Below are 20,506 nucleotides of genomic sequence, written 5' to 3'. Positions count from 1 at the left end.
CCTCTTTGCTCCACTCCTCGGAAACAGTCCTCAACACGCCTTATCAGAGAGTCTTGTCTTTGCTGCCCCCCCCGGGGGGGGTTCAGACTTTCATTTCTCAGTTTGCCTTCTGAGTTCCAGACTCTTCTTTCTCTCCTTCGTGCATTTCCTCCGACTCCCTCAGCCACCCGCTGCCCCCAGTGGCACTTTTGTTTTCCGTTGTCTAATAATTCCACCATGGAGATACACCATAGTCGTTTGCCTATCTCTGGACATTTATGTATTTAGATATTTTTGTTTTCATGTTCTATTATGACCTCTGCTAGTCCCTGAAGTGTTTGGCCTCATCTCTGATGCCAGAATCCCGAATAGTGTTTGGAAAGTGTAGCTTATACACAGCCAGTTCCATCTTCTCTGTCATCCTCCAAGAATAAACTCACCTTTTCAACCTTATGATTTTCACTTAGAAATATTTGAGAGATTTTTAGAAAAAGAAACTAGGGGTCCTGGCCTGTGGCTCAGTGGAGAGAGCATCAGCCTGGCATATGGACGTCCTGGGTTTGATTCCCGGTGAGGGTACACAGGAGAAGTGACCATCTGCTTCTCCCCCCTCCCTCTCCCCTTTCTCTCCCTTTTCTCTCCCGCATCCAGTGGCTCGATTGGTTCTAGTGTGGCCCAGGGCACTGAGGATAGCTCCATTGGAGCACATCAGCCTCAGGTGCTAAAAATAGCTCAGTACTGGAGCACTGGCCTCAGACAGCATGTTCAGGGTGCATGCGGGATCCGGCCTCACTATCTCCTCTCCTCTCACCTAAAAAAAAATAATAATTAGAATATTCTAGGTATGTAATAGCACTGTTAGTTTTACAAGCTATGCTTTTGTTCTGAAAAAAAAAAACACAAAAACCCCAAAACAACCTTCATTCTATTTCTGACAGCTAGGTCTAGAAAGCATGGGTTCTGGATCCCAGTCTGACGTAACCATTGGAGTAGCTCCTGCCTCAGGGTCCTCAGGGATCTGGCTTCCCCGGGCATCACAGTGCCATTCACTGAAGCACCGTCCCTTTCAGTCACCAAGTTCCGGTGACTCCTCCCTGCTTCCATCCTGTTTCCTTGCGGAGGAAAGGCCACACTGTTTCCTTGTGTGGCCAGAGGCGCATCCACGTCCCTGCAGCATCCGGCCCCCCAACTCTACAATGCAGGGGTGACCCAGCTCCCCAGGGAAGCGAAGAAGCCACACAGCCCCTCTCCGCTGGCCCCTCACCCGGTGGTCTGGGAAGCGACAGCTTCCACGGGCTCCCAGGAGGAGGTCGGGGGCTTCTCAGAGTCCTCTGGCCCTGGGAGCTGCTCCTTCAAGTGCCACCAAGATGCGCTGCTTTGCTCTCAGCTAGTTACACGTACATTTTAAAGAGCCTGCCTCCCCCACCTTTTTGTCTCTTGTTTCCCATAGTGAGCATGGCAGGTGGTCAGCAGATAATAGCCCGCCCCTCACCCTCTACAGAAATGCGGCTTGCGGCCTCGAGAAAGAGGCACACAATTATATAGGCTCATGGGTTCTGTACCGGCCTGGAATGACCGAGGAGTCAGAGTTGTGCGCGATGCAGACTGTTGGGGGAGGGGGGCAGTGCGAGAATACAACAGGGACGGCTGCTTCTTTGTGAACGTTCCATTGTCCAAAAGCACACAACACTCACACAACCACACATACACACATACACAACCACACATCATATAAAACAGATGCCCCCGCCTGACCTGTGGTGGCGCAGTGGATAAAGCGTCGACCTGGAAATGCTGAGGTCGCCGGTTCGAAACCCTGGGCTTGCCTGGTCAAGGCACATATGGGAGTTGATGCTTCCAGCTCCTCCCCCCCTGTCTCTCTCTCCTCTCTCTCTCTCTCTCTTTCTCTCTGTCTCTCCCTCTCTCTCTCCTCTCTAAAAAAATGAATAAATAAAACAGATGCCCAGCCCTGGCCAGTTGGCTCAGTGGTAGAGCATTGGCATGGCGTGCAGGAGTCCTGGGTTTGATTTCTGGCCAGGGCACACAGGAGACGCGCCCATCTGCTTCTTCACCCCTCCCCCTCTCCTTCCTCTCTGTCTCTCTCTTCCCCTCCCGCAGCCAAGGCCCCACTGGAGCAAAGTTGGCCTGGGCACTGCCTCAGGTGCTAGGCTCCAGGGCCTCTGCCTCAGGCGCTAGAATGGCTCTGGTTGCAACAGAGCAATGGCCCAGATGGGCAGAGCATCGCCCCCTGGTGGGTGTGCCGGGTGGATCCCGGTCGGGTGCATGCGGGAGTCTGTCTGACTCCCTCCCTGTTTCCAACTTCAGAAAAATACAAAAAAAAACCCAAACAAAACAAACAAAAAAAACAGATGCCCAGATCCCCGCAGGAGGGAAAGCTAAACTCTTCGAAGTGCACATGTTGTCACCACGCAGAAGGGAGTCCGCGTGGAAGGCGGTGAGCACAGCTAACACAGTGCAGGTGCCAGGGCTCCCGCGGACGCGGGCTGCTCACGCCCTTAACTGTTATTTCCGGTCGGTGCGCGTGAGCGAGGTGCTGGAACTTAACAGATGTCGCACGTCGCCAGAACACGGGGGACTCGGCACGAGCGGCAGCACAAATCTGATTACGTTCCACACGCAGGAGAACAAGGGAGAGAACACACAACACAACAGGCGAGCCCGTGGCTGTGACTTATTAGACGGATGATCCTGCTCGGATACGTTCTGTGCTGATTGTGTGTCTGCACGGAGGACACGAAGAAAAGCCACCTTGGGATAACAGGGCCTATCTGGACAACAAAGGTGCCCTTCATTTTTCTAAGGACAGAGAAAGGGGGGGACAGGGGACAATGGAAGAGAGGCATCAAAGGGAGAGAACCAGCCAGCCAGCGACAGTTTCCCCAGAAAGGCCCGTGGACGCAAGGAAAAGACAGAGAAGAGCCCTGGGCGCGAACGCTGGAAGCATCATCCAGGAGCTGGCGGGCAGATGTGCCTAGGAGGCTAACAGTGGACCGCTGGACGGTGGCGCTGAGGACATCACAGGCTGAGCCCGTTCACAAAGGCCTGGGACCTCAAGAGATTGGAGCAGAAAACAACAACAACAACAAAACTCCAAATAAACAACAGGATTCAACAGTGAAAAGTGAATGCACACGCATCTAGGAAAGATGGTCTTTTTTTTTTGTTGTTGTTGTTTTGTATTTTTCTGAAGCTGGAAACGGGGAGAGACAGACAGACTCCCGCATGTGCCTGACCAGGATCCACCCGGCACACCCACCAGGGGGTGACGCTCTGCCCCTCTGGGGCGTTGCTCTGTTGCGACCAGAGCCACTCTAGCGCCTGGGGCAGAGGCCAAGGAGCCATCCCCAGCGCCCGGGCTATCTTTGCTCCAATGGAGCCTCGCTGCGGGAGGGGAAGAGAGAGACAGAAAGGAAGGAGAGGGGGAGGGGTGGAGAAGCAGATGGGTGCTTCTTCTGTGTGCCCTGGCCGGGAATCGAACCTGGGACCCCTTGCATGCCAGGCCGACGCTCTACCACTGAGCCAACCGGCCAGGGCCGAAAGATGGTCTTAAATAGAGATACCCAGTTGGAGAATAAAAGAAAACAAAAACGAGTCAAGTGTGGCCCTTGAGGGAAAGCAGAGGGCAGATTCTGTTTGGATTGCCAGGTGTTCCGGTAGCCTTGCAAGGTGACAGTCCCCTCTGGGGCTTCCCAGGCAGAGGTGTCCCATTAGGAAGCCTTGGCAAAGGAACTCATGTCCCTCCTGGCTGACAGAGCTCTTCCTCCTTGCGCATGTGAGCAAACCAACCCTGTGCACAGCGTGGAGTACGTCTGGGGGCGTTTGCCCGTGCACGGGTGCCAGAATGGTTCTATCATGGCCGGCCTCTGGGTGGCCAGGCTACGACTCTGCCCCCAGGCCCTGCGACAGGGCTCTCCACCCTGCTCAGCGGGAAGGACATGGCCGGTGTGGAGGTTTGCCCGGAGCCTGCCCACACCCCGCGGGCTAGCCTCTGTTACCTGGGAAGGAAGCGGATTCTGACGGCTCAGAGTACGAGGAATGATTTTCTTTCTTTCTTTTTTAAAGATTTTATTTATTCATTATAGAGAGGGGAGAGAGAGAGAGAAAGGGGGAGGAGCTGGAAGCATCAACTCCCATATGTGCCTTGACCAGGCAAGCCCAGGGTTTTGAACCAGCAACCTCAGCATCTCCAGGTTGATGTTTTATCCACTGCGCCACCACAGGTCAGGCCGAGGAATGATTTTCTCAATGTCATAGCTGTCACCTTGAAGGCAGGCACCGGGGTGATAAACAGGGTGGGTACCGCTGGCAGAGAATACGCAGGAAGGCCACCTTGTGGGTTCCTGAGCGGCCCCAGCAATGCAGGCGTCTAGGACAGTAAGGGGAAGGGTGTGCTTCACTGTCAGACTTTCTGGTCACTCTCACCCCTGGGCACGCCGCTGCCCTCACGGGGCGCCCAGAGTCCTGCGCCTCCTCTCCGCTCTTCTGAAAGCAGGCTGTAGGCCAGGGGTCCCCAAACTACGGCCCGCGGGCCGCATGCGGCCCCCTGAGGCCATTTATCCGGCTCCCGCCGCACTTCCGGAAGGGGCACCTCTTTCATTGGTGGTCAGTGAGAGGAGCATAGTTCCCATTGAAATACTGGTCAGTGTGTTGATTTAAATTTACTTGTTCTTTATTTTAAATATTGTATTTATTCCTGTTTTGTTTTTTTACTTTAAAATAAGATATGTACAGTGTGCATAGGGATTTGTTCATAGTTTTTTTATAGTCCGGCCCTCCAACGGTCTGAGGGACAGTGAACTGGCCCCCTGTGTAAAAAGTTTGGGGACCCCTGCTGTAGGCAGTCAACAAACAGACACCAACACGAGCCCGGTGTGAGGAACCTGCTGGCTGTCCCTTCCAGGGGGGACTTCATTTTACAACGGTTAGGGACAACTTACAACACACTGCAATCATTTTTTTGTTTTGTTTTGTTTTGTTAGATATGGTTGTGGAGAAAATATTATTGATGGACCATGGCGGGGATCACCAACATATCCTTAGGGATGTCCCTGCAGCCTTAGCGGGGAGCCACACAGCTGTTGTGCAGAGAGAAAATGCTGGAACAAGAAAAGGGGTCCCAGTGCACTTGGCCTCCCAGCGAGCTCTGTGCCTTCAGGGACGGGCTTGTGGAAGCAGCCCCTGGAAGAGCTGATTGGGGGGGGGGGCATCTGGCTAACAAAGCACTCCCTCTTGGCTCTCCTTAACCCCGGGGACATGATCAGCATGTCCTGACACTGTTTTACAACCCCACAAAGACCAGCCCAGCCCCTACAGACTTAGGGAGCACCTGCAGATAAACCATCGACAACCCGAGGCTCACGATTACCCTGCAACTCCCCTAGATCGTTACCATTCACCTGAAGTGGCCCAGTTCGCTTAGCAAACAGCTACTGAGCACCTACCCCCGGGTCAGGAGCTTTACTAGATGTTAGAGTGATTTTAAATGATTAAGATGTCCCTCCTCCTGAAAGAGGTCAGAGCCCAGCGAGGAAAGCCGACGGGCGCCCTGTAGTTGTAAAAGAACGTGTGACGTGAGCCGCCAGTTGTAGGAGTAAACGTGCCATCGTATTGTGAAGGGGAAGAATTAATTCCGTCTGGCTTTGGAGACAGTCTGGCATTTGAGCTGGTCCTTGAAGGACAAGACGGTTTCTCGGTTGTCTTATCAGCTCGGTGTCCTGAATGTAGCCAACGCGTAATAAATGTCATTGCCCAGTAACTTCAGAGCCGGAAGGAGCCGGAATTCCTTGAAGGCTGAGTCCATTGTTATTTCTCCTGTTTTTCTTTGCTTGGACTGCGGTGGAACCAGTTTACCTGCATGAGTCAGCCCCCTGGGGGGTTCTAGCATGGCATCATTTGGCCCATATAAATAATCAGTATTCCTGAGATTATACAGCACAGACATCGTATCAGAGTTGAGGACGTGACTTATGAATGCAAACGTAGTTAGTTGTTAAAATCATCATTTTTCCTTTCCTTTTTTTTTTTTTCACTTTTGAGGTTTGTTTTGAGTTGTCAGTTGACATCACTTTTTTTTTTTTTTTTTTTTTGTATTTTTCTAAAGCTGGAAACGGGGAGAGACAGTCAGACAGACTCCCGCATGCGCCCGACCGGGATCCACCCGGCACGCCCACCAGGGGGCGACGCTCTGCCCACCAGGGGGCGATGCTCTGCCCCTCCAGGGCGTCGCTCTGTTGCGACCAGAGCCACTCTAGCGCCTGGGGCAGAGGCCAAGGAGCCATCCCCAGCGCCCGGGCCATCTTTGCTCCAATGGAGCCTCGGCTGTGGGAGGGGAAGAGAGAGACAGAGAGGAAGGAGAGGGGGGTGGAGAATCAAATGGGCGCTTCTCCTGTGTGCCCTGGCCGGAAATTGAACCCGGGTCCCCCGCACGCCAGGCCGATGCTCTACCGCTGAACCAACCGGCCAGGGCCACTTACTTTTTTTTTTTTTTTTTTTTTTTTTTTTTGAGACAGAGAGTGGGAATGGAAGAGAGACAGGAAGGGAGAGTGCGGGTGAGAAGCTTCTCTAGGTGCCTTGACCAGGGTTGAATCAGTGTCCCCTTGTTCAAACCAGTGACTTTGGGCTTTTCAAGCCAGTGATCTCTGTGCTCAGGCTGGTGGGCGTTGGGATTGTGTGGACGATTCTCCCGCTCAAGCCAAGGACCGGGCACTGATGAGCCCGTGCTCAGAGCTGGTGTCCTCGGGGCTTGGGATTAGCAACCCTAGTGTTCTGGGTCGATGCCTTGTCCACTGTACCACCCCGGGTCAGGCATCGACAACACGTTCTGAACCCCAGTAATTCTGTTGCTGGTGGAAATAGTCTTTTACGGAGTCAGAAAAGGAATTTTACGTGGCTCACAAGTGGAGAGAGGGAGAGTTACACAGTAAGATTTATTCGGGCTCAAAACAGCAGGCTGCCCGGAGGTTCTCAGCGTCTCATTTCTGTCCGCCCCACCAAGGAAAAAGTCCAGTCTAGTCTTCATTTGGCCCAGTAAAAAGCTCAAAGTCCAGATACTCCTCGGTGCCATGGTTCGGTTCAGTCCAAATAGTCCTCCTCTGGCTAGCATACTCTGTATTCCTGGCTGTGCCCTGCTTGGTGCTCTGTCTAGGCTTGGAGTCCACATGGCTGCTGGCAACTGGCCGGCTGTGTGGCTTTTAGGACCACATGGCTGCATAGAAAGACTCATACATGAACAGGGCGTGCACGTATTTCCAAGCAAGAGAAAGCAGAGAGCTTTCTTAGTGAAATCTGTGTTTATATGTTTGGGCTGGAAAGGACTAGCTTTTCTTTAAGACAACCGATCTATTTTTTAATCTTTCCTGGGTTTGCATTGGTTCCTCCCACTAACCAATCAGATCCTTCTTCTAGGCTAGACTGCTGTGGCTGCCATCTTGGCTTCTACTGCACATGCCTCAAAGTGGAAGCACAGAAGCACCTCCCCCCCAGTCTGGGGATGGATGGTTTGCACCCTGGAGAGATGGACAAACCCATTCTTCCTGTCTATGGGGGGGGGGGAGGAAGGGGAGGGAGGGAATGTTCATCTCTTTAGTGGGTGACCCCCTGGGAAGTTTGGAATTATAAATGCCATAGCTTCATGTAAATGGAATACTGTAACTACTGAATTTAGTGTCTAGTTCCTGTTGCTCCCTTTCCTTATGAATACTGAGCCACCTACCCACTTGAACAGTGCAGCCCCAAGTACATTCTGATGGATGACTGAAATTTATTGCTGCGGTGGCACTTTTATTTTTTTATTATTTTTTTTTTTTTATTTTTTTTATTTATTTTAGAGGATACAGAGAGAGAGAGAGAGAGGGGGGGGGGAGGAGCAGGAAGCATCAACTCCCATATGTGCCTTGACCAGGCAAGCCCAGGGTTTTGAACCGGCAACCTCAGCGTTTCCAGGTTGACGCTTTATCCACTGCGCCACTACAGGTCAGGCCAGCGGTGGCACTTTTAAGTGGCACCATTGAGAAGTCAACTGTAGAGATGTAAATTCTAAATTATATCATGAAATGTTGATTAAACTGGGATTTTTATCCAGTGATAGTTATCTGTTAACTAGCACAGGGTTTTCTAAATAAAAGCTGAAAATCCCACCACAAATTCTCTGTGCAGTCATTGGTGACTTTATATTGAACAGTAATGATCACTTCATTCTGATGTATTGAATTTTTATTTTCAGGCACCCTAAAAAAAACTAATGATTTAATGGTATTTGAAAAAACAACAATTATTGACTGGGTACTTTCATCTCATTGTTTTCGTCTGCATCTAGATAATGCCATATTTCTGGATGAAAGGAACATACTCTACCAACCATCAGGTGTTTCCAAAACACCTGAACTTTGATGAATTTATAGAGAAATCAATTAAACGACTGGCTGAATTTATCAATTTATATTCAAACGACACTGGGTCTGAATGAGACTGCTATTCAATCGACCTTTAGATTTCAGAATTAGTGAAACTCTCATATTCACCACAGGGCGGCAGTAGAACACTAAAATTATCCTGAAATGTCGCCTAATGAGACTACCCTGTAGCAAGAAACAAGAACTTTAAAAAAAAAAAATGTCGACTAGAATTGAGTCATCTTTCTAGCCTCACGGTCACATTTATTTCAGCCTTTTTATAGTTTGTAATTTTCCGTCAAATTTCACCTTTAAACATACGGTTTACAAAACGGACAAAGAAAGCAGTTACAGTGAAGGCCAATACTTCACATTCCGTCTTGAATGTGAAATCTCAAGCAGTTTGGGGTGATTATCCATTTTCTTAAGAGAGCTGGCTGGCTGATGGGGGCACGTGTCTTTCTGAGGCTGGTCCATCAGTGGAGAATAGATCAGCCAAAGTTATTTGCACGATATTGTTTAGCATTTAAGCAGAGATTACATTTATTTGAAAAGGTACACATTTAATCTTTTTTCTGTTTGTTTTTTCCCGTCTCGCTGGTAGTGCCTTCTCCCAAGACAGAAAATCGGGCACGCCACCTGTTTCTTGTCAAGTCTGACCCAAGGTTCTCCTCCTTCAGGACACATTCCTGATCCCAGTCTCTCTGGAGCCCAGGCCCCTCCCTGCCTTGCTGTGTGTCAGAGTCCCCCCGGAAACATGTGAGCACAGATTGCGGGGCCCCTTCCCCAGGCTTTCTGAAATGGTTAGTCCGAGGAGGGCCTGAGAACATGTGCCCTTGACCCTTGTCCATCTCCGGAACTAGGGGCCTCCATCTCCCCACAGGCGAACCTCTGCATCTCGCTTTGGACTCTGCAGTTGGCCCTTGGATTTGCAGAGTCGACCCACCGTGGATGGAAACCAGAAATTCTGCATCCGTGGCTGGGAATTCAGGTTTGGAAATGCACAAATACTGTGCTTGAGCCTCCATTGCTTGAGTCCCTGGATGCAAAACCCCGTGATGGATACAAAGGGCAAACATAATTTATTTTAAAAAAAGAAAATCAGCACGTAAGGGACCCGTACTGTTCAACCCCATGCTGTTCTGGGCTCAAGGGCACTTCCAACAGGTGCCGGGGGAAGCGGCTGCCCAGGGCACGGTAGCTTGAGTGCACTCAGCTGCCCCTGCCGCGCCCTGTCATGGCCCCCTCTGAAACGCCCCTGATCTGTCCGCAGTGCTGGAATTTGGTTTGGCTAAATGGAGTTTGGCACCAGGTGGCCGTGGGCGGTGGCTCAGAATGCTGTCGTTGGCAGCTCTGCAGCGGGGGTATTTATCCGGCTGTGGCCTGAATATTGTCGCACGCTCTGGGGTACATCAGTTTGCTCAGGACATTTTTCGTGTACAGTATGTTTGTGTCTTAGTGAGCACACTGTCACTTGAAGTCCCTGTGCTGGTGGTCCTACGGCCCCGTAGAGCGAGAACAGCTCTTGATCCGCTGTGTTCGTGAAGCCAAGTGTCAACACGTGAATGACGCCCGCATCAGCTGTGGTCATGGTTACCGATGAGGCGTCTTTGCGCTTAGCTCCGCCCTAGGCCACCTGCGCTGTCTGGCCCTGGGCTACTTTCTTCTGCTTAATTCTGGGGCACTGACGGCCGGCCTCAGCTTTTCGGGGGACGGGGTGCCCCCTCTGCTTCTTTTATAGCCCCCTTGCTGCTCCCCACGGGGGCAGGGTTCCTGGGGGCGAGGACAGCTCCTTCCCTGCTGTTGGTGGGAGCGCATTACGCTTCAGTCTCGGGCAGTGGCGGGCACTGTTCAGGTGTCCCCTGCCAGGGGCCAGGTTGGCAGTGGGTCGTGCTCGTTGGCTTTATCACCTGAGTCAACTCTTTAGATCGCCCCCGAATGGCGTGTCTTCAGAAATCAATATTCATGATCAGCGTGGCTCAAAGGGACTGAGTCGGTTGGCTGTTCCACTCGATCAATACTCGTTGATTAGTGGATGGCATGACCTCGGCATCCCCGTTTGTAAACAATTAGTTCAACCCCAGCGAGGTGGGCCGTACACTTGGCTTTGCTCCCCAGCCAAGTTTTAGGGTCAACCATCGTGAGTTTTCATTTTCTTTTTTTTTTAATTTATTTTATGCTCTCTTTAGGGGAAACCCTCATCCAGGTTTTAGCTGGAAAGATGCCCAGCTGCCCCAGAGCCAAGTGCTTGGGCGGCTCTTTGGGTCAGGGGGGTCAGCCTGTGGGTATGGGGACAGGGGGGAGGTGCCGCCAGGTGGGAGAATTATTTCCCGTTCCTGCAGAACCGCTGGGTGGGGGGGGCTTCCTCCCCGGGGAGACTTTGTAGAACACATTTACAGTCTAAAGAATTGATAGGGGGGAGAGTGGGGTTAAATAACGAAGAAAATTGCCCACTGTGGACAAAAAAGCCGAAACAAAGGTTTTGCCTCTGGAACAAGGGAGGGCCCAGTGGCTCTGCTGTCTGAGGGGTCCGCCTTCACCGGTCCTGTCGCGGCAGGAACACGAGGCAGGTACATCTCCGTTCATTGTGGACACCTGTGCCGAGTCATCGTCACCAGCGACTTGTCCCTTTGTCCCAGGAAGGAGCGGAAGACGGGGCCTTCCTTCACCACGAGGGGCGCTGGTCCTGTTGGGTTCTCCAGCCCCCTCCCTCGCGCTGCCGGGGGTTTTTCTCCTGTTCCAGGTCCCGGGCAGGCTCGGCGTCAGGCTCTGTCCTTTCAAGGGAGTCCCCCTGAATGTGGATGAACGCTGACGCATTTTCTTGGGAAGTGTCCCTCAGGGAGCATATGGTTTCACTGGTAAAGCGCCTGTTTTGGGGCCTTTTAAAATGAGGATTAGGAGATTCACGTGCGATGTTTATAGGCCAGCGACTGCTGTTGGCTCAGGAGGGCAGAGGGCCCACCTCCGTTGTGGTTGCCGGCTGTTTATAATTCCCTGCAAAAGGCATTTCAGGTCATTTCAAAAGGCATCAGGAGTAAAAATACCTATCAAAAGAGGTTATAGAACACATGCGTGGCAGCCACTTGTCAAAGTTAAATATGCCCCTCTCTTTCCCCCCAAGCCATTAGATCTATTACCACCTAATTGCTTGGAAAATTCATTTTCCTTTCTTCAAATCACAGCCCTAATTGAGGTCTAAAAGCTTGCTGAGAGCGTCTTAAATCAGTAAACTTAACCTTTTCCTTTGAATTCTTCTGTTCTTTATCTTTGTGGCCAAGGGCTTATATATATATATATATATATATATAATTTTTTTTTCTTTCTCTGAGACAGTAATGGCAGTTGGTACTGGTAGAGATACAGCTTCCTTCAAGAAATAAAGACCTAGGTAGGGAGCAGGCCGTGCTGTTTTCTGATAACAGCGCATCGAGGCCAAGCGTGAACAGGTTATGTGTGTAAGCGTATTATTTAGTCATGCTGAGCCCAGAGGAATTTTCACCCATCTATGTGGGTATTTTACCCTAAATGTCGAGATGAGGGACACAGACCTATTCTTCCTTGTGACTGCAGACACCTGGCTTTCCAGGTGTCCTCAGGGAGTCCCACCTGGGCGCGGCCCACGGCGTCGTTTCTTGGGGTGTAGACCCCGGAAGGACGCACACAAGGAGAAATAACTCTCAAATTTAACTCGCGGCATCAACATCGATGATGATTCGAACATCTAAGTCGGTGTCTGAAATCAGAATTCACTTTAATTATATAAAAGGGCTGAGCAGAGATGAAGTTTGAAATCAGGCGGCCTGGGTCGGCGTCCGACGGCCTCCACGTGGGCCATGCCGCCTCAAAGAGCGTCCTGCTCTGTAATAAAGGGAGAGAGAGAGCGAGCGCGCTGAGGATAGACTAGTGGGTGGACGCCCACTTCCACTCTCCTGGCGGGTACAGGGGTGCACGGGCAAGAACACAGGCACTCACCGGGTCCGGGAAAAACCAGACACCCTGTGACGGTGTAAGCAGCGTGAGCTGGCGGGGTGTGTGAGAAGGTTAATCAACCCGACCTCTGCGGTCAGGGAGGGCACGTGCAGCTGTGTGAGGGGACGGCCTCCTGCTTGACCAATAGTGGCTGATCAATAAACAGAAGATCGTCACTAGCCCTCAATAAGTGCCGCCGAAGGAGAATTTTGTCAATGACGGTGAGAGCGATGGCCGAGGGGGGGATGTGAAGTGCTCGGGGCGGCCGGGGCGGCAGGGCAGGGTGTGGGGACAGGGGGTAGGAGCAGTCGCACTGTGACTTTTCCCAAGGCTGGGAAGCACTGGTCTGGAGGTCCACGGGGTCCGTGGGTGAAAGGAATACATTCCACCGAGATTCTCGGGCGTGTCCCTGGTGGGCCGCCACGAGGCCGATACAACAATAACACACACAAAAAACAAAGGCAAAAATAAAAAACCGAAACTTGGAATCATTTTTCTGGAGGATGGAGAGCGTTGTGTTCTCATCCACAGGGATCAGCGGGTGTCAGAGCTTTTCGCTGATCTGGGAGACAGTAGGCACCGTCATTTTCCGTCAGCCTGGTCCACAAGAGGGGACTGGGACCTGTGCTGCCAGGCGTGCCCAGGCTCGTTGTGGAGTTAGCATTGAGCACGGGGAGTCCCGCAGGCCAGGAAAGCCCGCCGTCCCGAGCAAACCAGACAGCTGTCGGGTTTTGTCCAGTAGGCTGGTCATGCAGCCGCTCAGTCCCAACTCAACGGCTCGCTCCAAACCATGTGACCCCGGGGAAGTGACTTCCCTTGTTTTAGCCTCAGTTTACCCATTTGTAAAATGGGAACGATAAGGTTACTTCTGTGAGGTTATTATGGATGTTCGGTAGCACAGGCCTCACTCTGCTGCAGCCCCTTGAGCATACTAAGTGCCCAGTTAACTTTTAGTTTTTATTTGGAAATCCTACAAGTCTACCAAAGAGAAGGTTTTGTTTCCATTTCTGATCTGCTTGCTTTGTCCCAACCTCCCTCGTGCATTAAAGCCAGCTTTGCTGGGGTTTCACAGTAAGACCGATGTTTCGTGCGGCCCTGTGACTTGCTCTGGTCAATGGAATAGGACGTGTGACGTGTGTGGCCTCCTAAAGGAAGCTTGAAAAGCTACCACGTGGCACACCAGGTTCTCTTGCCCAGAAGGCAACGACTGCTCTGTCACCCACGGTCCTGAGCTAAAGACGAAGAAAAGCCAAGCCCCCAGGTGGCCTGTGACGGACAGGAAGAAGCAGGAGCGAGGAGCAAGCCCTCATTGCTTTAAGCCACTGAGAAAGTTTGGGTGTGTTTTGTTACTGCAGCATTAACTAGCTAATAATACATCAAAGAAGTGACCGGCAGTTTCTGAATGCTGTCAGTCACGGAGAACTGTGGCCGGACTGAAACTGGCCGACGTAACTCGGTTACTGCGAGTTGTAAACTGAAGCTTCTCTTTGGCTCCAGTTAGCTTTCTAGTGCTGTGCAACAGGTCTCCTCCGCGCCTGCGTCCTCGTGGTTTGATGCCCACGGCGACTGGCGTCTGTCTGGGGCCCACTGCGTGCCTGCTCTGTTCTGCTGGGCATTTGTGTGTTGTTTGTGGGTACTGCCTTCAGATGGACAGCCGTTCACAACCTCAGCCACACGTGAGACCCCTCAACAGAGCTGCTAGAAAGACCCACACCCAAGCCCTGCCCGAGACTCTGGTTGTGTTTTCAGAAGCCTCCCCCCCACCCCGCCCAGTGCCCCCAGTGTGCAAGCTCTGAACTTAGACCAGTGACTCCTTAGTGAGGGGCTGCGACCTGAAATTCCCAGGTGGCCTCTGTTTGTCTGTCTGTCGGGAGCAGGAGCCCAAAACACAGAGGGCCGTGGGTCCCATCGGAGGCGAACCCTCCCCAGGGTTGATACTGCACTTCTAAGTGGTGTTAGTCGGCTCAGAACAAGCACTTGGGGAGGGGGGGAGGGTCTGACATCATTTTCTAAAAGGGTACTTCGGGGCTGTGGGTGCCAGTTAAATTCTTGTGGAATGAAGCATGTTACCAACAGCATCCTCAAGGGACTGCAGGTCTCCATGAGAAAGGAAGGGATCATCCCTTGGTTGGCTTGGGGAAAGGAAGTTCTTTGTCCCTTTCACAAAACGGCGTTGCAGGCACTGTAGGCACAGCCCACTTTGGGGGGTGACACCTTGCCTCCTACCGTTCCTTTGGCTCCGCCTTTACGGCCCTCAGGTGTCTTGCTATTGGGTCAAGGAGCTGTTCTCTGTGTGGTACCTCCCGCCTTCCTCCAAACGAGGTGCATACCCCTGCCAGGCTCTGGGGTTGGCTCTCTGCTTCTGTCCTCACCCGTGCTAATCAGTGCCTGCGATCCCGTGTCCTGGGGGTCACATGGCACCCAGCGTGCACAAGTCGGGGGATTGACAGCCGGGCTCTCCCCTTGGCTGCGTCGTCCACCTGCGACGCTCCTGTTTCTCATCGTAGCCTGGCGGCTCCTGTCCACGCAGGCTCAGCAGAGGCCGGACGAAGGCCAGGTCCCCTGCCTTCCGCAGCTTTTGTGGGGCTCCTTCTTTGAAACCCGTCAGCCGACAGAGAGCTGCCTCGTTCCCGGAGAAACCCCTTGCCCCTCACTCCCTGCCTTCCTCTCTCGGCCCCTCCTGGGGGGGGGGGCTTCACTAGAGCACAGGCAGAAGTTACTGGACATAAAAGTTGACGGTTAAGCGAGCAGGTTGGAGGACAATATTCATACGTTCCACAGTAACCGGGGCGCTCTCAGGGTCATTGAAATGTACAAAGGTATTCTTCCGGCGCGTTCTTAAAACCTGGACAAATTGTGTGTCATGTAAAATGCATTCTCAAAGGTTCCATTTGAGTCACTGGATTAAATGAACCCTCCAACGTCCCTCAGAGGGGGAGGAAGGGCGGCTGGCGTGGTGAGACGCTCAGCCTGGCTTCGTGTTCAGGGCGTGCAGCCATCTGCAGGGAAGATTTTACTTAAAATGAAAAAAAAAAATACAAAGAAATACACCTACGAACGCCTGGTTGTACATCAGATAGAATATACACACGCATATATATATTTTTAATTACAACTTCTAGGATATTCTCAGGAAGGAAAGTGGTAGCTGAAGCTCCTGCCTTCCTTTAAAAGCTCCACTATTAAAATGATATGTAATCCTCCTCTCCCCCCTCCCCTCAACATCCACCACGACCAGCTAAATGATTGATGACTCATAGGCTAAAAGCTGTCTGCATCTCTCTCTTCCCGTTGGGAGCGAGCGTTGCATTCGGCTAATATCGCCGTGAACAGGAAGCCAGAAGCCAATCACTGACCGCTGGACGAACACAGAATAGTGGGAACGGAAGCGAATGACATATTAGAAAGGGTTTGATTTCCTTTATCCTTTAGGTTCCTTTGTCCTGAACCTCTGCTTTAGAAAAACGATTTCAAAGATTCTATTGGGTTGGAATCCATTTGAATGGTCTCCCACGTGGAGGAGCGGTTGAAGGTCACTCTCAGAGATGCTTAATTCCACTTGAACAATGTGGTCCCCTTGCCTCGATGCAGAATAGCTAATGAGAGTCATGCCCTGGCCTGTCTAAATCCTGGGTCTCCCTCTCCTGTGACTTACATCACCTCCCTGTCAGACTCTTCCTGTGTCTTGACCTTCCCACAGATGAGTCTGTGAGGTCCACCCTTTGCTTTTCTATTTAAAGGTAATAATTTATTTAAGGATTCCTGTGTGCTTGTTTGTTCTTCATTTGTTTATCTATAGAGCATGATTGTTTTTCTTAAAATCTAAAGTGCCTGAGGGTAGAGACCTTGCTCCTGCTAAAACGGATAAGCCAGAATAAGTAAGAAATCCAATTTGTGTATGTTAAAATGATGATAAGCAACATTGAAATCTTTGGATGAGATTTATGTTCATCATTTAGGGCAGAGCTTCTTAGAAAAAAAATATCACGGCACTGCTAAAATAAACGTGTAACAATTTCTCTTTTCCTTTTCGAAACCCTCCATTTAAATCTTTATTGAGCAACTAGTTACCATGTACCTCCTGCTGACCACAGGTTTTTCAGGCTGCCTTTCTGTGCCGGTCCTGCCTGGGCACAGTCCCAGGTTCCCCATGGGCCCAGCAGGGAGTGCGGGAGTGACCTAGCTGAGAGTCTGGTGCCCAGTGTTGCCGTGGCAGCGTGGAGGTGACCTCTGAGCTGAGAGTCCCAGGGTAAGCCACCTGGGCCAGGACCAGCTGCTCCAGTGAGAGATAAGATGGGTTTAAATCAGACCACTAGGCCAGAAGGAAACTGAAAGAGATCAGGCCAGAAATCCCACCGGGTGCCAAGTTCAAAAGCAAACACCAGCAGAACCCCCAGGGGCAGGCTCAGTGGTCCTCCTGTGAGCAGGGTCCTGTCCTGGGCGGAGCGGAAGGGTAGAGGACAGAAATCCCGGCCCTCCTCCCCTCCTGTCAGGAGGCACGGGACCACCCCCTCCGCCCACGTGCACTCCTGGAGAGCAGAAGGGAGAGAGAGGCATCCGGAAGACTGAACGTGTGTGTCCACAAAGAGACGGTTCTCCAGGGAGAATTCGATTCATTCCCAACAGTGGAATAAACGCTGTTTTTATCAGCACTCTGCAGGTGGGTGCTAATGAGGGCAATCAACTTGGTTACAGACTCAATACAGACGCTGAGTTTTCTTTGCATGTTTGTGGGAATTGAGAGAAGTGTTGGGACCCTCTGCTGCGTATGACAGTGTGTGTGTGTGTGTGGGGGGGGGGGGTTGTAATTAGTGGAAGGTGGGTCCATCTCAAAACCCTGTGGGGGAAAACAGCTGTGTTAGTCTTGCTCGCCGGTTTACCTGCTGCAAGCACTTTGCCTGGTTCGTGCGTGAGCACGTGGCAGCACCATGTGTGTTAGTCTATGTAAGGCTTGGGGGGGGGGGGGGCTTCCCATCCGGGCCGATTGCAGATTGCCTGCCCGCCACGGTGAGGGGCCGTTTTGCTGTTCACTCGCCTGCTGCCCTGAGAAAAGGTTTTCCTGCCTGTTGGCTCGTTGGCCGTTGGAAGAATCTATTAAACAGGAATGGCCCAATGCTTACCGGATCCACAGTGTCTCTACCGTCTGTCCGAATCCACCGTGGACCTGCCTGGCTTCCGCCGCCGGCATTACAAACCCTAAGAGGAACTAGTAATGCAGAGGAACATTTTCAAACTGGTTCTTGAGTGTCCCTGGCGAGTGTTCCCAATCCTCCGTTTGCTCTTGTTATTCATGTCAGGTGACATGGAATGAAAAAGAGGTGACGAGAAATAGGAAGGCAGAGGAACTATGGACATGACTTTGGGAATCATTAAGGACTTTCTTGAAGAACTAATCTCTGTGATGCATCTTGAAGGGCGAGTGGAATTTCAAAGGGATCCTGTCTGACAGCTCAGAAGTCGGATAACGCAGAGCACACTCAGGGGGGAGACGAAGGACCCTGTTTAGGCGGCGTGCGGAGAACGCGGAGGGAGATGGCTGGACAGGCGGCCTCGCGCCAAGCCACGGGGGCAGGGCGAGGAGCACGCGCGGTATTCCACCGGACGTTGGGGTCGACAAGGAGAGTTTGTTCGCCTTGCTCCCCGGCTGATACTCTTGGCTGCCGCCTCTGGGACAACTTTATCTCCTGGTGGGTTCAGTAACTCCGCTGGGGGGGTGTTCCGAGGGAAAAGGGACTCCAGGTCAAACAAGTTTGGAAAATCCTTACATCAATCAGATTCACCTCTTGGCGATTCCCAAATCACGTTTGCATAGTAAAAGCTCTGAGAAATCCTGCAGTAAAGAAACTGCTTTGCAGCCCTGGCCGGTTGGCTCAGCGGTAGAGCGTTGGCCTAGCGTGTGGAGGACCCGGGTTCGATTCCCGGCCAGGGCACACAGGAGAAGCGCCCATTTGCTTCTCCACCCCCACCCCCTCCTTCCTCTCTGTCTCTCTCTTCCCCTCCCGCAGCCAAGGCTCCATTGGAGCAAAGATGGCCCGGGCGCTGGGGATGGCTCTGTGGCCTCTGCCTCAGGCGCTAGAGTGGCTCTGGTCGCAACATGGCGACGCCCAGGATGGGAAGAGCATCGCCCCCTGGTGGGCAGAGCGTCGTCCCCTGGTGGGCGTGCCGGGTGGATCCCGATCGGGCGCATGCGGGAGTCTGTCTGACTGTCTCTCCCTGTTTCTAGCTTCAGAAAAATGAAAAAAAAAAAAAAAAGAAAAGAAACTGCTTTGTCATTGTTTACTTTTTTACCTTTTAAACCAGCTGGATTATGGAAGGCTATTTCTTTTAAATTTCCTTTTATTGTTATTATTATTAACATCCCTAAAAGCAGTGTGTGCCTCTGACTTACACTTCTCCAATTCCTTGCAGGACAATTTCAAACTCTCAGGGCCTGGTCTTCTTTGTGCAATGAATGAGTTTCTTCTGGAGCGTTGTCTGAGTCACGGTATTTCTCCAGACTCACCTGTTACCTCCTCTTAGACACGTCTTTGCTGACTGGGGTGGGGATGGGGTGGATTTGTTACTCTTTTATTGGGGCTCCACTATACCTTTTAAGGTGTATATTTAAGATTATTGGTTTTCTCCACTATTCTCTGAGGCCTGTGAAGGAAGAATGCATACCTCGTTAATTTCTGTATTCCCGTTATTCAAGACAGTGTCTGGCGCACAGCAAGTACTCAGGCCACGGTCAGTATATTAAATAAAGGGTTGATTCCAGCTGATCTATACAAGATGCTCTGACAGAGGCTTGGGAGGTGGATCTGGACAGAGAAGAAAGGGGGGTGGTGGTAAGGAGCCTTGTGGGAACCTCCTGCTGTAGTAAGAGGGAAATTAGGCCTGGTCGGGAAGGGTAGCCCTGGGGTTAAGGAGGGGGCTAAGATTTATTAAGCATCTGTTATGTGCCAGTCGCTAGACAAACTGCTTGTTCGTGTCATCCTCACAAACGCCTGTAGGGGGCGGGTCCTGGAATCGAGTGTTCGCTTACAGTACTCTCTCCTGAGAGAGCTCGGAGAGCCTGCCCCGTCAACAGCGCTGTACACAGGCATTGCCCCGTGTAACCTGGCCACTGCTGCCAACCTTGAGAGCATCCCTGACAGAGGCAGCCGTCCGCAGAATGAACAGCGGTCTCCAGGAGACAGGCGTCCAATTCTGTCTGTCCCGAAGGCAGAGCTCTAGTCTGAGCAGTAACTCGATCAGATCCTGGGTCTTAGGCAGCTCAACCAGGAAATGCACAGAGAAGGGTGCAGTGAGGAGTAGAAGCAGATGAGAAAGAGGCAAAGAAAAGGCTGTAGAAAGGAGGCAATAGAAACAAGAAGTTGATAAGGCAATAGTGTGATGTGAAGTTTGTTGGTAGTAGAATAAAAGAAACAGGTGGAGAAAAAGAAGAGAGAGAGAGGGAGGGAGGGAGGGAGAGAGAGAGAGAGAGAGAGAGAGAGAGGAAACAGAGGAAACAGGTGGAGAAAAAGAAGAGAAAGAGAGGGAGGGATGGAGAGAGAGGGGGGAGCTAAACAGAGGAAACAGGTGGAGAAAAAGAAGAGAGAGAGAGAGAGAGAGAGAGAGCATTTTTGGCCGAGATGCCTGTCATTAGCGTGGGGAGTAATGAACTCGTCTGTGGATGACTTGGCGTCCTGGTGGGCCCGCAGAGCAGCACCTGTCCTGTTTAGAATCGTGATGAGCCATATGCCTGCTACCTGGTTGGGGACTGAGACAGTTTCGATCTATATCATATTCTGAGGTCACTGGAACGTATCTCTTTTCCTTGAACCTGAGAGAGCCCAACACGGCCTAATTATTCTAAAGTTTGCAGACAAGGAAACCACAGTTCGGAGAGACTAGGTATTTTGCCCAAACTCAGAAGCACTCGAGTCAGAAGCTGAAGCCAGACTCATCTGCCTTAGAGCCGATAGTGCATCTAATTCCATGTGAACCTTTGCCAACTTAGGGAGCAGAGAACGGATTTAAAACACACTGCAGAATTAGCATTGGCGGTGCTGGGCGACCGACTCACTGTGTCATTTACATAGCATTCAAGGGCTTTGTAGAAGAAAGGAGGAACAGGTCAGGAGCAAGAAGACGAGCAAAGCCATGGATCCCAGGATCTCTGTGAG

The sequence above is a fragment of the Saccopteryx leptura genome, chromosome 12 (genome assembly GCF_036850995.1).
Source record: "Saccopteryx leptura isolate mSacLep1 chromosome 12, mSacLep1_pri_phased_curated, whole genome shotgun sequence".
Classification (NCBI taxonomy): Eukaryota; Metazoa; Chordata; class Mammalia; order Chiroptera; family Emballonuridae; genus Saccopteryx; species Saccopteryx leptura.
This window is presented reverse-complemented; position numbering follows the sequence as displayed.